Raw genomic sequence first — 19,650 nt, 5'->3', positions numbered from 1 at the left:
ACTGATTGTTTCTAGATAGATCCTGGGATAATGATTGTCTTCATTTCTGGTCAACAATGGACTGTGGAAGAGTGCACATTTCCAAAAGTCAATGGCAAAGTTCAAAAGCTCAAAATAGAAACGTGTTTCAAAACATTTCTATGAACTAAATGAAATACAGTAACACAGAGAATATCAACACATTAATGAATCATGGCTTCCATTTACAAAGTACAGTGCATTTCATTCTAATGACCAAATCTATGGATAAAAATACCAGACAACTCAGTGAGGTCAGACAGTTCGGCCCATGCCTGTTTGCACATCACTGACTTGGCACTAGTGGACACGGACATACTGCTAAGCAGGGAGAAAAAAGTGCTTGTCTTGCGGCTGAAAACTGGACAGAGGTTCATTTTTTTCATCCGCAGAAGGGGGACACATACCCCTGGATATACTACCTAGAGTTGTAGACTAGTCTCATAGGTCTACATTACATAGTAAATGTACATCCGGGACACTCAAATTAGTATGAGTGATATGCACTAATTAGCAACTTTGCAACTACTTACTACTTTTTAGGTACTTTGCAATTACTTAGCATTTTAGCTAACTCTTTTCCTAACCTTAACTCTTTTAGCTAACCCTAACCTAATTCCTTACCTTAACTCTAACCCCTAAAAAACGAATGTTAGCATTAGCCACCTAGCTAATGTTAGCCAAAACAAATGTGAATTTGTAACATATTAGAGGTTTTGCAAATGCGTAACATATTGTACGTTTTGCAAATTCATAACGTATTGTACAAATTGCAATACGTAACTTATCATACAAATTGTCATTCATAACATATCATACAACATCCACAAATGAATACATACCATATGAAACGTAACACATACTAAATGTAATGTCTCGAATTTTACTTACAGAATAATACGAAATGCTGTGAGACCATGTTGAGAGTTGTGGGTTTTTTCCCCGCTCCCCTATAGGATTTCAAAGCCATTGAATACCCTATGATAATATTGATGTCTCGACAGGTCCGAAGGATAAAAGTGAAACAGAATATTAGTTTGAGGACAACCTCTCTGTATCATTGAGTGGCCAGGGTGGTACTCAGGCCACACCTTAACTGAGAGACCGAAAACTCTTCATTAATTATGAATGAGGCTTACATATGCTTACTTTTACTTGTAGCAATACCCTCACACACCATATATTGAAAAGATTTAACTGACACAAGAAAAATAATTCAATCCCCTCTTTCAAAAACCACTAATCAAACATTTGAAAATCATGCCAGGGAATCCACACCAGAGCACAACATAAAAGCATAACATGGAAACCTCTCCTAAAAATATGGGAACTTTTTGGGTGGGGACCATGGCTTCTGTGAGGTTTGGGAATAGCAGTCCTTTGCTATTCAAATCATCCATGGAGAGGGCTGGGCTGTGCTGGACTTGGCCAGGGGAGAGGTGAGCCCAGCCCAGCAGGACCTGCTGCGGTGTCGTCCACCACTCTCCACCTCCACCCCAACTAACACCACAGGGTCTGGGGGAGGTACACTATATATACAAACGTGTGTGGACAGCGCTTCAAATGAGTGGATTCGGCTATTTCAGCCACACCCGTTGCTGACAGGTGTATAAAATTGAGCACACAGCCATGCAATCTCCATAGACAAACATTGGCAGTAGAATGGCCTGTACTGAAGAGCTGAGTGACATTCAACCTGGCACCGTCATAGGATGCCACCTTTCCAACAAGTCAGTTCGTCAAATTTCTGCCCTGCTGGAGCTGCCCCGGTAAACTGTAAGTGCTGTTATTGTGAAGTGGAAATGTCTAGTAGCAACAACAACTCAGCCGCGAAGTGGTAGGTCACACAAGCTCACAGAATGGGACTGCCAAGTGTTAAAGCGCGTAGCTTCATGAAATGGCTTTCCATGGCTGAGCAGCCACACACAAGCCTAAGATCACCATGCACAATGCCAAGCGTTGGCTGGAGTGGTGAAAAGCTCACTACTCTGGAGCAGTGTAATCGCATTCTCTGGAGTGATGAATCACGCTTCACCATCTGGCAGTCCGACGGACGAATCTAGGTTTGGGGGATGCCAGGAGAACTCTCCCTGCCCGAATGCATAGTGCCAACTGTAAAGTTTGGTGGAGGAGGAATAATGGTCTGGGGCTGTTTTTTATGGTTCCGGCTAGAGCTTAGTTCCAGTGAAGGGAAATCTTAACGCTACATCATACAATAACATTCTAGACAATTCTGTGCTTCCAACTTTGTGGCAACAGTTTGGGGAAGGGCCTTTCCTGTTTCAGCATGACAATGCCCCCGTGCACAAAGCGAGGTCCATACAGAAATGTCGAGATCGGTGTGGAAGAGCTTGACTGGCCTGCATAAAGTTCTGACCTAAACACTATCGAACACCTTTGGGATGACTTGGAACGCCGACTGCGAGCCAGGCCTAATCGCCCAACATCAGTGCCCAACCTCACTTATGCTCTTGTGGCTGAATGGAAGCAAGTCCCCACAGCAATGTTCCAACATCTAGTGGAAAGCCTTCCCAGAAGAGTGGAGGCTGTTATAGCAGCAAAGGGTCATGTGGTGTATCTGCTCTGCTGCCTACTGGAGTTGGGCCGAGTGACACCACCTCTCCTCTTCCACTGTGCAGCAGGTGTTGAGAGATCGATATGCCATCTGTTGAGAGATCGATATACCATATGATAAGCAACTCCATATGGGAGGTGTTAGCTTGGAGCAAAGATACATGAGACTTGTCTTCTGTTGTCAAGTCCTTGAACCAAGTCTTGGTTCTCAGACAGCTTTCAGTGATGCATTTTGGAAACTCTAAATAGGCATACTTAAAGGACAAATCTTTAGGTATTAGTCCACAGTTGATACAGTCTCAAAATGTTTTGCATGTCAGCAGTCGAGTTTTCAAGATATAGGATTTTCAAGAAGCAAAGTGTCACTCATGATGATGCATTTTGGGACTGTATTACAGTGGGCTAATTAAAAAAATAACAAAATACAGTCTGAAAGGATTTTCCCTGGAACATGAGCACTATTTGTGGTCACTGAAAACATGGCAGTTCTCATACAAACAAAATCATTCTATCTTACAGAATCCTGTTTGGCCCAAACTAGCTGTATATGTTGCATCCTGTTCGCTGTTGTTGTTTCTTTGCCTTACAGTCATTCATCCTGGATAATGGGATGCCAGCTCGTATTGAGGACAATGTGGGAGGGGTGTCAACTTCTGTCCCCAGGCTGATACACACACACCATAGTGACCCCCGGCTCCTGTCCCAGTGTCAGACACAAAACCCTACAGGCCTCGCTCTGGAGACAGCCAAGCCCCAGACTGCATTCCAACGCTGCATGCCTCACATAGCACTGAACTGCTCTATCAACAAGGAACCAGAGGCAACGCCTACCGAGCTCTGTCAATGGTTCAACCACAGATATCCAATGGCGTGCTCATGACTCTGTGCCCATTCTGTAGGCTGTTATCAGTGTGTTTTGGTGATGTAATGTTCATGAGTGCTGAGAGAGGGCTGGGAGGGGCTCAGCATAGCATACAGGTGCTTTAATTAGCTTGGGGCAGGGTAATTTGTTTATGCAAAGGATGTATTATTATGCATCTGTGGGGTAAGCGTGTTCCCCTTACCATGCAAGTTATGGTACAACACAACATCTCCATTCACACCATTGTTGAAATAACAGCAAATGGTGAGAAAATCCTGAAAGGCCTGCTTTGTTCTCTTGGACAAGTTAGATGTGACAACATGATGGTATTTGCAACTGTTTTTTCTGTATAGATTTCATAACAAAAAACACAAGGACTTCTGTTGAACTACAGTAAACAACTGCTTGGTCTACCACTAACAAGTAGTTGTACTCCCAAAGCAACATTTCAGGAAGCAATTTTAATATGCGGCTATCACAATATCAGACCATTTCCAACTAAGACATACAGTAACTACAACTTCTGCTTGGAAAGTTTAAATACAACCAGAGGTTTGTGCTCCAAGCTTCACAAATTGTTTTTAAAAAAGCTACAGTATAAAGACCTGCTGGAGAGGTCTTTCTGTGTTGGTTAATGAAAGCTAGCACACACTGCCCTCACAGCGCCTTTGGAAAGTATTCAGACCCCTTGACTTTTTCCACATTTTGTTACGTTACAGTCTTATTCTGAAATTGACTAAATAAATGCTTTTCCCTCATCAATCTACACACAATACCCCATAATGACAAACTGAAAACAGTTTTTTACAAATGTTTACAAATTTATAAAAAATAGATAACAGAAATACGTTATTTATAGTATTCAGACCCTTTGCTATGAGACTCGAAATTGAGCTAAGGTGCATTCTGTTTCCATTGATCATTCTTGAGATGTTTCTACAACTTTATTGGAGTCCACCTGTGGTAAATTCAATTGATTGGACATGATTTGGAAAGCCACACACCTGTCTATATAAGGTCCCACAGTTGACAGTGCATGTCAGAGCAAAAACCAAGCCATGAGGTCAAAGGAATTGTCCGTATAGCACCAAGACAGGATTGTGTCAGGGCACAGATCTGGGGAAGAGTACCAAATAATGTATGCAGCATTGAAGGTCCCCAAGAACACAGTGTCTTCCATCCTTCTTAAATGAAAAATGTTTGGAACTACCAAGACTCTTCCTAGAGCTGGCCACCTGGCCAAACTGAGTAATCGGGGGAGAAGGGCCTTGGTCAGGTGAGGTGACCAAGAACCTGATGGTCAATGACACAGCTCTAGAGTTCCTCTGTGGAGATGGGAGAACCTTCCAGCAGGACAACCATCTCAGCAGCACTCCACCAATCAGGCCTTTATGGTAGAGTGGCCAGACGGAAGCCGCTCCTCAGTAAAAGGCACATGACAGCCTGCTTGGAGTTTGCCAAAAGGCACCTAAACACTCTCAGACCATGAGAAACAAGATTCTCTGCTCTGATGAAACCAAGATTGAACTCTTTGGCCTGAAAGCATCACATCTGGAGGAAACCTGGCACCATCCCTACGGTGAAGCATGGTGGTGGCAGAATCATGCTGTGGGGATGTTTTTCAGCGGCAGGGACTGGTAGACTAGTCAGGATCGAGGCAAAGATGAACGATCCAAAGTACAGAGAAATCCTTGATGAAAACCGGCACCAGAGCGCTCAGGACCTCAGACTGAGTTGAAGGTTCACCTTCCAACAGGACAACGACCCTAAGCACACAGCCAAGACAATGCAGGAGTGGCTTCGGGACAAGTCAAGTCTCTGAATGTCCTTGAGTGGTCCAGCCAGAGCCCGGACTTGAACCGGATCGAACATCTCTGCAGAGACCTGAAAATAGCTGTGCAGCAACCTTCCCCATCCAACCTGACAGAGCTTGAGAGGATCTGCAGAGATGAATGGGAGAAACTCCCCAAATAAAGGTGTGCCAAGCTTGCAGCGTCATACCCAAGAAGACTCAATGCTGTAATCACTGCCAAAGGTGCTTCAACAAAGTACTGAGTAAAGTGTCTGAATACTTATGTAAACGTGATATTTAAGTTTTTTATTTGTAATAAATTAGCAAACCTTTCAACCTGTTTTTGCTTTGTCATTATGGGGTATTGTGTGTAGATTGATGAGGGAAAAAAATTATTTAATACATTTTAGAATAAGGCTGTAACGTAACAAAATGTGGAAAAAGTCAAGTGGTCCGAATACTTTCGAAGGCACTGTATGGTCAGCTAGAAGAGCTGATGCTACATTGTCCCAGATGGAATCCCATGACCTCACCCATGATCTCCATCTGACAGCATGGAAAGGCAATCCGCAGGCAGACAGCACCAACCCACAGAGCACCCGTAAAAAACACACGTATAAAAAAGAGAGCGAGAGAGAAAGAGCGAGAGAGAGAGAGAGAGAGAGAGACAAAGAGCAGACCGCGGCTGGGATCAATGGCCATTCCAAGCTGTTTTTATGAGAGCCTGGACGTTCAATTTCACCATACTGTACAGGTTTTAACAATCGTACCTGTTTTTTAAATCGCATCTGCCCATCTATGACTTGGCTAATGACTAATCCATTTGCAAACACTAGTCATTTTATGCCTGTTATATCAAACAAACCATCACATCACTGGTGCTTTCACAGTACACCACAGCTGTCTCAGTTACCTGTTATTGTATTAGATAATAGTTCTCATAACTTTGTTATTTAAAGACACTTTACTCATGACTCTGCCAGAGTATACAAAAACTGAGGCAGAGCTATAGTATATAGTATATCTCCTGAAGGTTATTCTGAGCTCAGGTAATCCAGTGCATTTTTCAGAGGGATGAGTGCACATGCTATCAGTTTCCAGAGGAGAAATTCCAGAGATGTGAAGTATGTACCTGTTACAGCTGGCCTGCCAAGGCAGAACAGCTACAGGGAGCTAGCCAGAGACACACACTCCCTCAAACACACACATACCTGTATACGCATTATACTGTAAATAATCGGCACATTTTCTCTGAGACCAAAACAATTATTTAACCACTAGCTGTTTAACCAATGTTCTGGAATGTTTCATTTATTCAATTTGAGTTATAACCGACACTCTCATTAGCATGGTTGCTCATGCGCTTACATTCTTGATAAGAATCAAAATAGGTTTAATTTCCATACCACATGAGCCATCAGCTGTGACTTAAATTCCCCCTCAGTTACACATGCAGCTCCATGCAATGAGACTGGTAGTGGAGCACATTTAATGAGAAGAAACCCAAGTCACCTTAACACCTCACATACTTTTATAACAACACCAGTGTCAGGTTGTATTAAGACTTGGTCTAATAACAACCAACCAGGCAATACATGGTCTAAGGCAGTAAACACTGACCAATAACTTAATAAGTGTGCCCATTACTACATCAGCGAAGGCCATAGAAACTGAGCAATATAGTACATACTGCTAGACCAGTAAAACACAAAACAATGACTTGATGTCCATCGTTATTGCTCCACACAGCCTCTAGCTATCAAAATACAATGGGAAGCTGACGACTCAAAGGAAAACAATGGGAGGGCTGGGAATAACACGTAATGCAGTTAATTACCGAGAGAACTGAAGGAAACCAGGAAGTAAGCCCTCAACCCCTGATAAGCAGACATTACGCCTCAGAGCTGGACAACAATCTAAGAAAACATATGTTCCAGCATCCCGCCAACAACTTTGCCCCTCTCCAGCCCTCATAACTCGCTTGTACTATCTCAACTCTAAGAAATCTGGCTGTTTCTTCAGACAGCGGTGCCAAAACAAAGGAGAGCGTCTTGGACACGGTTAAAAACACTGCGTTATCTGGCCGGCCCCAGTGAATGTCATTCATCTAGAGAGGAGAAAATAATAAATTTACACAGAAGCAGGCACTAGAGAGGTGAAGCAGCCGTCTGCCGTCTGGAGGCCTGTCTGACCAACGCAGTGTGTGTTAACCACATGTCCTCTTGGACTTGGAGAAAGATTTATCGGGACAAACTTCAGACACACAAAGCACACAAATAATGTCTGTCCAGCTATTTGAAGTTTGGCATACAGTATGTAATCCACTTGGCACACAATAGTTTGACCTTATCCAGCGCCACATTCATTTCTTCATTTCACACAAATAAATGAGCAAATAGCTGACAAACGCAGTGAACTCTCGCCATGTAAAAAGATCCCACACAAAGAATGCTCTGATGTTCTTAAATCAACATTGAAAAATCTTGGAAACACTGATGACATATTCAATGCAATCATTACACCAATATACCATACAGTAACATGAGATCCTCACAATGTGATTGAGATCAAGACCCGTAAGGTGAGAAGTGACTGCACACTGAAGGCAGATTTTTTGGTAACTGACATTCCCCCAGACAGTCAGACAGACAGTCAGTCAGCAGAGGCAAATGGATCCAGAGATCCTGTTCCATGTCTCAGAATGGCACCGAGGGGTTTATAGGACTGTGTGTGACCACAGGGAAGGAATAGAGGAGCCGGTAAGGCAGCTTTCAGGGATGTCATGCTCAGAATAGACAGGTGTCATGTTCCAGAGGAAAACAGCACATGTCCTGGAGGATAGCCTGACATCTGTATAAGACCACTCTACAAACATAAATACACTGTGTTGCTGACCACAAAGAGAACAGCTCCATCAGACCTGAAGGATCTGTGCCACTCTTCAGAAAAAGGACTGCTGGACTCTGTCCATTACATTTGATGACCATTTATTGTGATCATAGACACAATGATGGAGTGCTTAGGGGTTGTTGCTCTGTAAACACCATTCTACTTTAATCCTTACAGTAATTTCAGGGTAAAGAAAGTCATGACATGCCTCCAGCCAGTGGTGTAAAGTACTTAAGTAAAAATATTTTCAAGTACTACTTAAGTAGTTTTTTGGGGTATCTGTACTTTACTTTACTATTTATATTTGACAACTTTAACTTTTACTTCACTACATTCCTAAAGAAAATAATGTACTTTTTACTCCATACATTTTATCTGACACCCAAAGGTACTCATTGCATTTTCAATGCTAACCAAGACAGGAAATTGGTCCAATTCATGCATTTATCAAGAGAACATCCCTGGTCATGTCTACTGCCTCTGATCTGACAGACTCACTAAACACACATGTTTTGTTTGTAAATTGTGTCTGAGTGTTGGAGTATGCCACTGTCTAAAAAACAAGAAAAGAGTGCAGTCTGGTTTGCTTTATGTAAGGAATTTAAAATAATTTATGCTTTTACTTTTGCTACTTAAGTATATTTGAGCAATTACATTTACTTTTGATACTTAAGTATATTTAAAATTAAATACTTGTAGACTTTTAGTCAAGTACTATTTTACTGGGTGACTTTCACTTTAACTTGAGTCATTTTCTATTAAGGTATGTTTACTTTTGTGACAAAGCTCTGATGTGTTATTGTGTCATCTGATATGTGAGTGCGTCTGCTTTCCTGTCCAGATCAAAGGGATGGAGAGCTGCCACTGTGAAACTGCCTTTGCTGGAGGTTAAAGCACAAGGCCTGACTCAAACTGTCACACCCTGATCTGTTTCACCTGTTCCTGTTATTGTCTCCACCCCCTCCAGGTGTTGCTTATTTTCCCCAGTGTATTTATCCCTGTGTTTCCTGTCTCTCTGTGCCAGTTCGTCTTGTATGTTTCCAAGTCAACCAGCGGTTTTCCCGTTCTCCTGCTTTTTGCATTCTCCTTTTTCTAGTTCTCCCAGTTTTGACCCTTGCCTGTTTCTGGACTTGGTACCTGCCTGCCTGACCATTCTGCCTGCCTTGACCACAAGCCTGTCTGCCACTACCTCCTGGACTCTGATCTGGTTTTGACCTTTTTGCCTGTCCACGACCATTCTCTTGGCTCCCCTTTTGGATTAATAAACATTGTAAGACACCAACCATCTGCCTCCTGTGTCTGCATTTGGGTCTCGCCTTGTGCCGTTCATACAAACTCCTTTTAAGTTCCCTTAATGATCGATTTCTGAGCTTGTACAAGCCAGGGGGAACTTGTTAATGTAGTCTAGGTGGCGATTTATATCCTGCTGATGACCGTGGTCGTTTAAGTTGGCAGAGCGGGATCCTACTGAAAGGATCAACCAATTTAAACCATGCATAAATCCTGCAAGTGATTTGCTTTCTGAGCCTCAACCTCCCACGTCCTTTTCCTGTGCTGGAGCTGTTGCCTGAAAACGTGCTCACTTCCACAGTGTGGCTCTAGGAAGGAAATAATGCAAAGAGGAAGAAGAAAGTTCACACAGTTCTGCTCTGGGATATTGTGAATAAGCCTACAGACAGACCAGTCAGGCTGGAATACGTTGCTCATTTGGAATGCTGTCTGCTGACTGACAGAGACAAAAGTATTGCTGACTTCAGCTTATTTGTCTTCTTTACTGTAGTGTGCCCTGAGAGAGTGACATAGCTCTGAATCCAAAGGCTTGGTTCATTTAAAACCAGTTATATTAGTTAAACCAGTTATACAATTAGATTCACCATTTTTTAAAATCTAATACATGTGTTTATTCATTCACAACTAGGATCTTGCTGGGCCCAGCGCAGGCAGTGGGGTCCCCTGGTCTTCTGGTGCCAGTGATGTGGGAAAGGAGGCTTAGCAGAGACAGCTCAGAGGTGAGTACAGTGGAGGTAGGAAGAAAACAGAGACACACAGTTGTACGATCTTAATTTGAGCCAGTTTGCTACAGCAGGGAAAGTATCCTGCAGCAACAGGAAATGTGAATTATTATGTGGATGTGGGCTGGTGTGGCTAATGGTGTGGCTAAAATGCCAGGGCTGAATTTTTGTCCCAGTCCCCCCCTGAAGCCTCGACACAACCACTAATTACAAACTTAGAAGATGAAACTGGCTGCTGGCAGCATTACCATCTAAGTCAATTTTGACTAAATTACAAGAACAGGTTCATGCTGAGATTGGGAAACTCCCTTAGGGGGGCAATTTCAGATATTTTGGCAACACACTAACTCTTGAGTTTTAACAACATTTGGGAATTTTCATGAAGACACATTAAAACGTATTAAATCAGCGTGGATTTGATCTTTACACACCCACCCCCTCAATTAGACTAACTGTGACGTCTAGAGAGAGACCATCAACCTTCAGCATCTTTACATCTCTACATTCACTACTGATATAAAACCTTGTGATCTTTCTAGAAATCTGCTTTTGGGGAGAGCAAGTCAAACCTGATGATTTATTGTTATTCCAGATAGCATAGGTATGGTGATAAAAACAAGAGAAGAAAAATGACAGAAGTGGACCGCTACAGATAAACTTTTGATTTGTTAATGTCTGTTGTATACACTGCGCAAAAACATTGGCACTGAAGTAATCACATTTGTTTATGTTGTATAGTCTTGGGAAAAGGTTCCATATAGAACCAAAAAGGGTTCTATCGCTTGCTTCTTATATGGAACACCTAAAAGTTATATACAGTAGACCAAAGAACATTTTTGTTCTAAGAGTATACTCCCATGGCTAACAGCAAGTGTATAAATCTTACTGAACAATATTAGTTTTACTGTTCCTTAACTTCAGTTGCTTTATAGCACAAGAAATACTAACAAGATTGAACATTCCTGAGGAAATTCCAGCAAGAAAGGAGAAAAGTATTGCGTTTTTTGTTTGAGTGTGCAATATTTATCGAATCCAGGGAGAACAGAGTACTTGAATCACACATGGACAACCAATACCTGAGACAGATTCAGAGACAGACATGCAGTGTATTGAGATGTTGACACATACTTTATCAGTAAGGTAGTGAATCACAGAGTAATAAAGCAGGACTTTAAGTCTTACAGCAGTGTGAGGAAGAGCGTGCCATGTTTTCAACCGGCACAGGATGCACAGGAAATTATTGCTCATTCAAGAGGGGGCGGAAAATTACATGACTGTATGATTGCTGCTGCCTTCTCAAAATGTACTTACTGAGTCACAGCTGCTCTCTCATGGCCAGATACTCACAGTGGCCTGTTTTCTAGAGTGACTTTGAGATAAACATAATCAGACAGATTCCCCCACATACTGTAGGTACACTTTCAAGAGTACCAAAATGAAAATTGACAATTCCATCCAGATTTCAGTCATCTAAAATGTGTGCTTATAACAGATTATATACTGTATCTAAATACCTTACAGATGTCTCTGAAACGGATCTGTGATCATCTGACCATGTGTGCTGTAACTAATGTGCCTCACCTGGGACAAAGAAAAATATAGCCTACTGTACAGTATTATTTAAAGCCACAAGTTCAAACTCAAAATCAAACACAGGTTAGTGAGTAAGCTTAGAACTTCCCATAATTGTTATGAAAGGGGAACATTAATTCATCTGACAGAAACAGCAGCGCTAAAGCAGACAGACAGTGTCACAATTCCTCTCCCTGTGTATTTGTGCCCACCCACTCCCCAACGACACGCAAAGGGCCGTAAAGTTGTGTAACTCTGTATTTCACTACTAAGAGCTGCAGGGGGAGGAAATTCGCACTGGCTTGTGCAGACAGTAATATCTGTTGATATAAATACAACATAATGGAGCCTTTACAATATACTATGATTAAGAAAACAATCAAATAATAATATAGTTTTCCTTAGATAAAAGGGTGATGAACCCTCAAAAAATGACTGTTTAATCATTGTCTTTCTCTTAATGTAACTCAATGTAAAGAAAATACCATGCCATGGTGGAAGCCTATACCATTGTAAAACTCAGCCAGATACATCAAGAATAAAGGCATAGCCTGCCAGAGAACCTGAGGGGGGTCGAAACTGAACATATTTAAAAGAGATCTTAATACACACCTTTTTAGCTTTGCTTTTCCTTGGGGTGCTTTTTTAGTCTTTCAGTTTGTATTGTTATTCTTTAGTTTTTTATCCTTTTATGTTTGTTGTGTACTAAATATGTCTGTACTTATTTTCATTGTTTTTTATTTATGTTTTTTCCTGTGAAGCACATTGTGTGGCATTCATGTCTGAAATGTGTCATATAAATAAATCTTGATTTCAATTGATAAATGAATCCAAAATAATGTAACTCAATGTAACTTTAAAGAAAATACCATGCCATGGTAGTAGCCTATAACATTCTAAAACTCAGCCAGAAACATCAAGTATAAAGGCTTTTAATTATGGATTATGGTGGAGACACATCATTATTATAATGGTTGAACACACAGAGCTATTTTATCAGAGTATGGAGACAAATCAGATGTTTTATTATCCAGTTCAGACACACAGGCTCTTACTGTATGTACAGGAATCTGTATCTAATCCTATCAGAATGAATGTATTTAAATACTAAAGCAAAGAACATGTACAAATCCCACAGTGGAGAAACGAAATCAATTCCTCAAATAAGATTCGATTTTACAAACTTGAATGAACTATGTCAGTGTTCAGACTCAACTGTCATGTTGCTCAATTGCCTAGACATCTGTCCAGCGGTCACTGATTTGTGAAACATGCGTAATTGGAAGTGTGACTTACCTTAGTTTACAGAGGAGAAAAAATAAATCAACTGGCCCAGTCTTCGCAGTTGATTGAAGAGGTATATTCAAAACCGCAATGACCGGTCAGAGAAAATGTATCTAATAGAATTTGCGCTGGCTATATGTGTCGGTGTGTCTCTTCCAGTCACTCATTCTAAACTACTACTGGGCTAAATTACTGTCTCACTCTGTCTCACCACCACAGTACCTCCCGTCTATTGCATGAGGGCGGTGCAGGAGATTACAAGACCCAATGGTAACTTCTGATACACCGTGCTCGAAATTTAAATTATAAAGGCTTCATTACAACTGTAGACACAAATAGTTTTCATGTAGCCACAGTGCAAAAATTACAGCATAGATAGTTGTATACTCTATTTTATGGAGAATAAAGCTGGATTTAACTTTAATGGGTATTTTGCTAATTAAGCAACAAAAAAATGTACCAAATGGAATATCGGCATATAGTCTAAATAATGATGTATATCATTGTAATAATTCAAATACAGCAAGTGATTGAGGCACGTGCACAGGCTCTAGCACAAACATATATCCAGCTGTTCAGTGTCCAGCATAATGTTTCAAGAACAAACAAACAAAACAAAGAACTTGCGTCAAATTACGCAAAATTAATTGATCCATAATAGGCTACATTTGGCATTTACGCAGTGAGTAAACATGGACTTCTTTAAATTATTGACTGTTTCTTCCATTACATAAAACGACACGTTACGACACGTTCAGATGATGGCGATGACATGGTCAGTTAATCACCGTGACACCAAGGAGTGACATCTCTTAAAAACCTGGTCTCAGACTAGACGTAACATAGTAAAGATAAATCCTGGACACTCACATTAGTATAATATGTTATGTTTGCTATGGTTACATAAGATGGTTACTTAGTCGGGTGGTTGCTCGGGGTGGTGGGTGGGTGTTTAATCCATATGTCTAGCAATTTTGGTTTCATAGCCATAAACCTATAAACTATGCTACTCCACAGTGGTTTAGCCTAGGCTACTGAAAATATATTCCATGCAAATGAGGCCATCTAGTGGTAAATGGGCGAAAACATGCGACAGAGCCATATTATGCGTCCACGTTTACGCACAGTCACAGCAGACTATATTACTGTGTAGCCTAGCTATCACAACTTTAATACATTATAACTAGGTCTACTAATTGTGAAATATAATAACACGTGAATTATAAACTTCTAATTGAAGAGTAACAATAAAGAGTCGTCGCCAACATTACACAGATCTCATTACACAGATGTTCCAACGTTAACCCGGGCTCTAGCCAAGTCTGCTCATTGCTCAAAGACGAGCAGTCAGCCCATTGCGGTGTGCCACCATCCCTCCTTCATTGGCGGCGTCCTCCCACAGCCTGCTGCGTGCTGAGGTTGGCCCAGAATAGGTTCGTCACTGGCGTCACTATGAAAGGTAAGAGTATCGAAAACGTATCACCATGGCTTGCACCTGTCAATTAGGCTATAGCCTACAGTGGTCGCATAACTTGGGACAAAATAAACTACAACTTTCTCAAAATATAAATACATGCATAAGGCAATATTATAGTCTATCCTCCCCCCTCTCTTCGGACAGAGTGACCCAGCAGCAGCAGCATCACCGCACACACCCAGTGCGCAGATGGGACGTCCAAAGAACCTAATTCATTCTGATGCCTTTTTGCGCAGCAGCAAGGATATTGTATTTCTCTCTTCTAACTCTTCTCTTCTAACGTCTATACATGGCATCCTCCTTCCTGAATCTGCCAGGCCCGTGGATTTGGACATCAACCAGATCCTTGAGGATAATTTGGCACAAGGACACACGACATTAAACGACACGTTTGAGGAGGTAGAGCAACTGATGGAGGACACGCATAATAAACTGGAGGATGCGGTGCACCAGGTCGGTTAATGGTTAGGTCTACTCAGATGTATATTTGCAGAGCGTTGATAAAAAATAAATGAGCCTATTATGTCCCATAGCACCCCTTTCATTTGTATGACTTTTAATGCTATGTAAAATGCAACAGTTAATAGCGCAGTACACTCTTATTATATCATTTTAGTTGATCTGAAACTTTTCTGTTAAAGTAACCACAAGTTTAACTTGAGACATAAATCTTTATTAGACTAATAAAAACAGTTGCCCATGTGGGTTGAGATGAGTCGAAGTCAATCTTAACATGCACATTGTGTAAAAAAAACCAGTGGTGACCTCAATGCAACATTGATCTTTTGCAACAAACCTCTTTAGATGGACAATGAGAGTGCAAAGTCCAGCTTGCATCCCAATAACCTTCCCTCAAATTACCACAACAAAAGCACTTCTGAGAGTGTGGTTGAAACTCAATCCATCCACACCATAGAGATAGTACACAAGGTACAGTAGTAGTCACATGCAAATGTATTTTTGTACTGTATTTCATTCAAAACTAGGATGCTGAAATGCTATTATGAATTGTAATACTGTATAGTAGTAGTATTTTGGCATCCCACATTTGTTATGAAGACTGAAAGCAAAATTGCAGAAATCCTACAGAAGTGATCCTAACTGGAAATGTGTCTCTCTTTAGGAGACAGACAACAGAACAGGAGAGACCCACATCACCAGAACAGTTATCCAGTCCAGTGGCAAGGAAAATAATATTAATCATGTGAGTCAAAAACAATCTTTGGAATTTCCCTCCATCATGATTTACAACAGATTTTTTTTTAAACATATATTATCCACAATATCTTGAACACTATAACTCTAACTGGTGTTTTGTGTTTAATAAAGACAGTGGGCATAAGATGAATACAATTCCATCCTTAATGCAAGTCACAATTCATGAAAGATTTAACAAGTCATCGGCTGTGTTTCCTCTTTCTGTGCTGTTCTGCATGCGGCCACAACTGCTGTCATGTTTGGGAATCTCATTTCTCTTTCCCCATGCCCTGTACGCCTCTCCAGTCTCGCAGAGTTGCAAAGAAAAAGCCATATCTCAGACTGGCCAATAAAATGAAAAGATTAAGATGGGCAGAAGAACACAGACACTGGACAGAGGAACTCTGCCTAGAAGGCCAGCATCCCGGAGTTGCCTCTTCACTGTTGACGTTGAGACTGGTGTTTTGCGGGTACTATTTCATGAAGCTACCAGTTGAGGACTTGTGAGGCATCTGTTTCTCAAACTACACTCTAATGTACTTGTCCTCTTGCTCAGTTGTGCACCGGGGCCTCCCACTCCTCTTTCTATTCTGGTTAGAGACAGTTTGCACTGTTCTGTGAAGGGAGTAGTACACAGCGCTGTATGAGATCTTCAGTTTCTTGGCAATTTCTCACATGGAATAGCCTTCATTTCTCAGAACAAGAATAGACTGATGAGTTTCAGAAGAAAGTTCTTTGTTTCTGGCCATTCTGAGCCTGTAATCGAACCCACAAATGCTTATGCTCCAGATACTCAACTAGTCTAAAGAAGGCCAGTTTTATTGCTTCTTTAATCAGAACAACAGTTTTCAGCTGTGCTAACATAGTTGCAAAAGGGTTTTCTAATGATCAATTAGCCTTTTAAAATGATAAACTTGGATTAGCTAATACAACGTGCCATTGGAACACAGGAGTGATGGTTGCTGATAATGGGCCTCCGTATGCCTATCTAATTATTCCATTAAAAATCAGCCGTTTCCAGCTACAATAGTCATTTACAGCATTAACAATGTCTATACTGTATTTCTGATCAATTTTATGTTATTTTATTGGATGAAAAATGTGCTTTTCTTTCAAAAACAAGTACATTTCTAAGTGACCCCAAACTTTTGAACGGTAGTGTAAATATTGGAAGAGATCGTGCAACAACGTATCACATCCTCAAAAATGTACTTTGAAGTTATTTTAAAGTAACTTTTGTAAATAAGTTTGCAATAGTACATGGCTACAACCTCTGAATTTCTCTTCAAGTCTACCATGTTTGATTTAGCCAATTTTTCCAGTACAATCTGTTTTCTAGTGCAAAACTCTGGATTGTGGGCGGCTTTGGTACCATATAGAGACCATCTGCATGTTTATCTGTGAAGGAGGGTGTGTCTTGAATGTCTCCTCTTCCCCTCCTCACAGGAGTGTATGATTGATGAGGACTGTGAAAAGGGGAAATATTGCCGGTATGAGACGCACCGATCCAAGTGTCTAACCTGCAAAGCCCTCGACGTGGTAGGTCCATTTCATGGTTACTAACAGTGTCACACACATTTTACACACCCTGACACTGAACCCATCTAGAATGTATTCATGCAGACTTATATTTCCCAGGGGACTTTGACTCCTTCCTAGTTACTATTACGTGCTACTTCAGACCTTCTCCAGTTTTTGTAACAGTGCTTTAGTGCGCACGTGCACACACACAGCAATCACAGAGCAGCAGATTGCTTAAACAATATGATGCAGCTGCTTCTGCATTGTTACTGCATTGCAGTGTTGCCACAAGTGTAACTGGAGTGTTTCATGACGGAGAGCTTCTCTCCTCTTGGCTGTGCATCAAAGCATGTGTCTGATTGAATAAGAGCTCCACCTCTCTCCCCCTCTCTCAGAGGACAAAGAGATGAGCAGGATGAGAGGTAATGAGAGAGCCTACTCTACAGACACAATGTAATTGAATTTAAGACCAGTGTTTTTGGCAGGGCAGAGTAGAAATCCATCCACATAATACTGTAGATACTGGCTTGCATTCAAAGTCAAAGGTACGCTGAGAATAGTTAAGGGTCTTCCAAGTTGATAAGGCCTGTGTTAATGTCCTGCACAGAAAAACAGTCATGTCAAGCAGCACACTATTAACTATTAATTAGATACCACTATTGGTTCAGCTTGCACAAGTAGCAGGAATTTGCTACACCTAGAGAGCTTAGGAGAGTTACAAGAGACTGGTCATGCCATTCCATGACCATGGGGCTTACATGATGCCATGCATGTCATCTGACAGTTTGTCACTGTGTGTGTGTTCCAGCCCTGCAAAAAAGGATGAGGAGTGTTGTACAGGACAGCTGTGTGTGTGGGGCCAATGCAGCCAGAACACCACTAAGGGGGAAGCTGGCAGCATCTGCCAATACCAGAACGACTGCAGCCCAGACCTCTGCTGTGCTTTCCATAAAGGTGCAGGCCACAAGGCCACACACAGAACATAATTACTCTGCTAAATTATACACCATGAGTCATTCTACATGAAATTAACATCATCTGTGGGGAGCGAAATGGGCTCCTTTCATTTGTCTATGACTCAGCCAGATAAAAACCTACAGGGATTGCTTTGACATCCAAAAAAGGGAGGCTTCAAATTGCGATACCACAAAGCCTCTGTTCTCAATGTAATTGTCCCTAGCCAATTATGATAGTCATGAAGTCAAGTGAAGCAGGGCGCATTGAAGTTTCAGATAGTTAAGTGATCATGTGAAGGCCCATAACCTGCTTTCCCTTTCAAGCACTGTCCATGTACTGTACTCCTGTATTAAAGTTTCTGTAGTAATGTCACTTACCTTTGTCACTACCCATCTCTCTCCCCTTACCTTGTGGTCAGCTCTGCTGTTCCCTGTGTGCACGGCGAAGCCAATAGAGCGTGAGCGCTGTCATGGCTCCTCCAATCACCTTATGGAGCTGCTGTCCTGGGACATAGAGGGCCAGGGACCAAGGGAACACTGCCCCTGTGCTGGGGACCTCCAGTGCCAACATCTCGGGTAAGAGTCTATATGCTGAAAACCTGCAACATTTACATTCAATTGAAATGAAGGCATAAGTCATTACATAAAAATAAAAAACACTTGGTAGACAAAAGCCATAGCGATCACTCAAAATGCTGTTGACCCAGTATGATGCTACAAATTGATTTCCTCATCTCTTTGACAGCCGAGGCTCCCTGTGTCTGAAAAGACAGAACTCGAGTGAAGAGGACCTGACAGACACACTTTATTCAGAAATTGACTATATTGTCTAGGAGTAACCATGCAGCTCAACCTTTTCAGGCCTGTAGACAATCAGAAGGGTCTCCAGTGATTTCAGCCTAGAAATTGAAGTTGCTCACACTCTCACAAGGCATTGTTTATTCAAGCCATTGCAGTTTTTCTCTATCTGCTTGAAGTTAACCAAAGCTCTAGATGTTACGTAGTGCATAACACCATGTATGTATTAGATGGAATTTACATTTTGGGTATTTCCCGATTCCTAGACGTTCACGCTGTTCAAAGGTACTGTGTATGATGACTACACTCAAATTCTGCAATAAGAGTTTGTGTTAACAAATATGTACTTAAAACATACCCCATCCTGCTCTCTCTGATGTCTCACTTATGTGCCTACCTTAAGGATGCACCGTTGAGGCCCTTTGTTCAAACACAATGCACTGTAGCTTGCTTAGTCCTGTTTTTTGTTTTAAATAGTGATTTAAACAAGGACAGATAAAATTTCTGAATATATGGAGCACTTTGACAGAATATGACAGGTCAGCTCATCATGCCCACAACTTGGTAATGGAAACTATAACCCAGACACATGCAGCTTGCACAACTTTTGCTCATAAGAAAATAAAAGGCTTTGAAAATGTAGATGTCTATTATTGAGATGTAAATATTCTTATATGTATACCATGTTCAATCCATAT

General features: G+C 41.3%; 1 protein-coding gene and 1 pseudogene across 1 annotated transcript in view; one reads left to right on the top strand and one right to left on the bottom strand.

Annotated features, from left to right (window-relative positions):
* Nucleotides 1-13,177, bottom strand: part of LOC120024955 (F-actin-monooxygenase MICAL2-like) — a 49,999-nt gene extending 36,822 nt beyond the window's left edge. The window contains exon 1 of the mRNA XM_038969342.1: nt 13,016-13,177. The gene's annotated coding sequence lies outside the window, so the exon portion shown is untranslated. The remainder of the gene's footprint in view (nt 1-13,015) is intronic.
* Nucleotides 13,178-14,455: 1,278 nt separating this feature from the next.
* LOC120024831 lies at nt 14,456-19,076 on the top strand (annotated as a pseudogene).
* The last annotated feature ends 574 nt before the right edge of the window (nt 19,077-19,650 follow it).

This window comes from Salvelinus namaycush, chromosome 30 (assembly GCF_016432855.1).
Source record: "Salvelinus namaycush isolate Seneca chromosome 30, SaNama_1.0, whole genome shotgun sequence".
Taxonomy (NCBI): domain Eukaryota; kingdom Metazoa; phylum Chordata; class Actinopteri; order Salmoniformes; family Salmonidae; genus Salvelinus; species Salvelinus namaycush.
The sequence above is the reverse complement of the archived record's forward strand: the minus strand, read 5'-3'. Positions and strand labels throughout refer to the sequence as shown.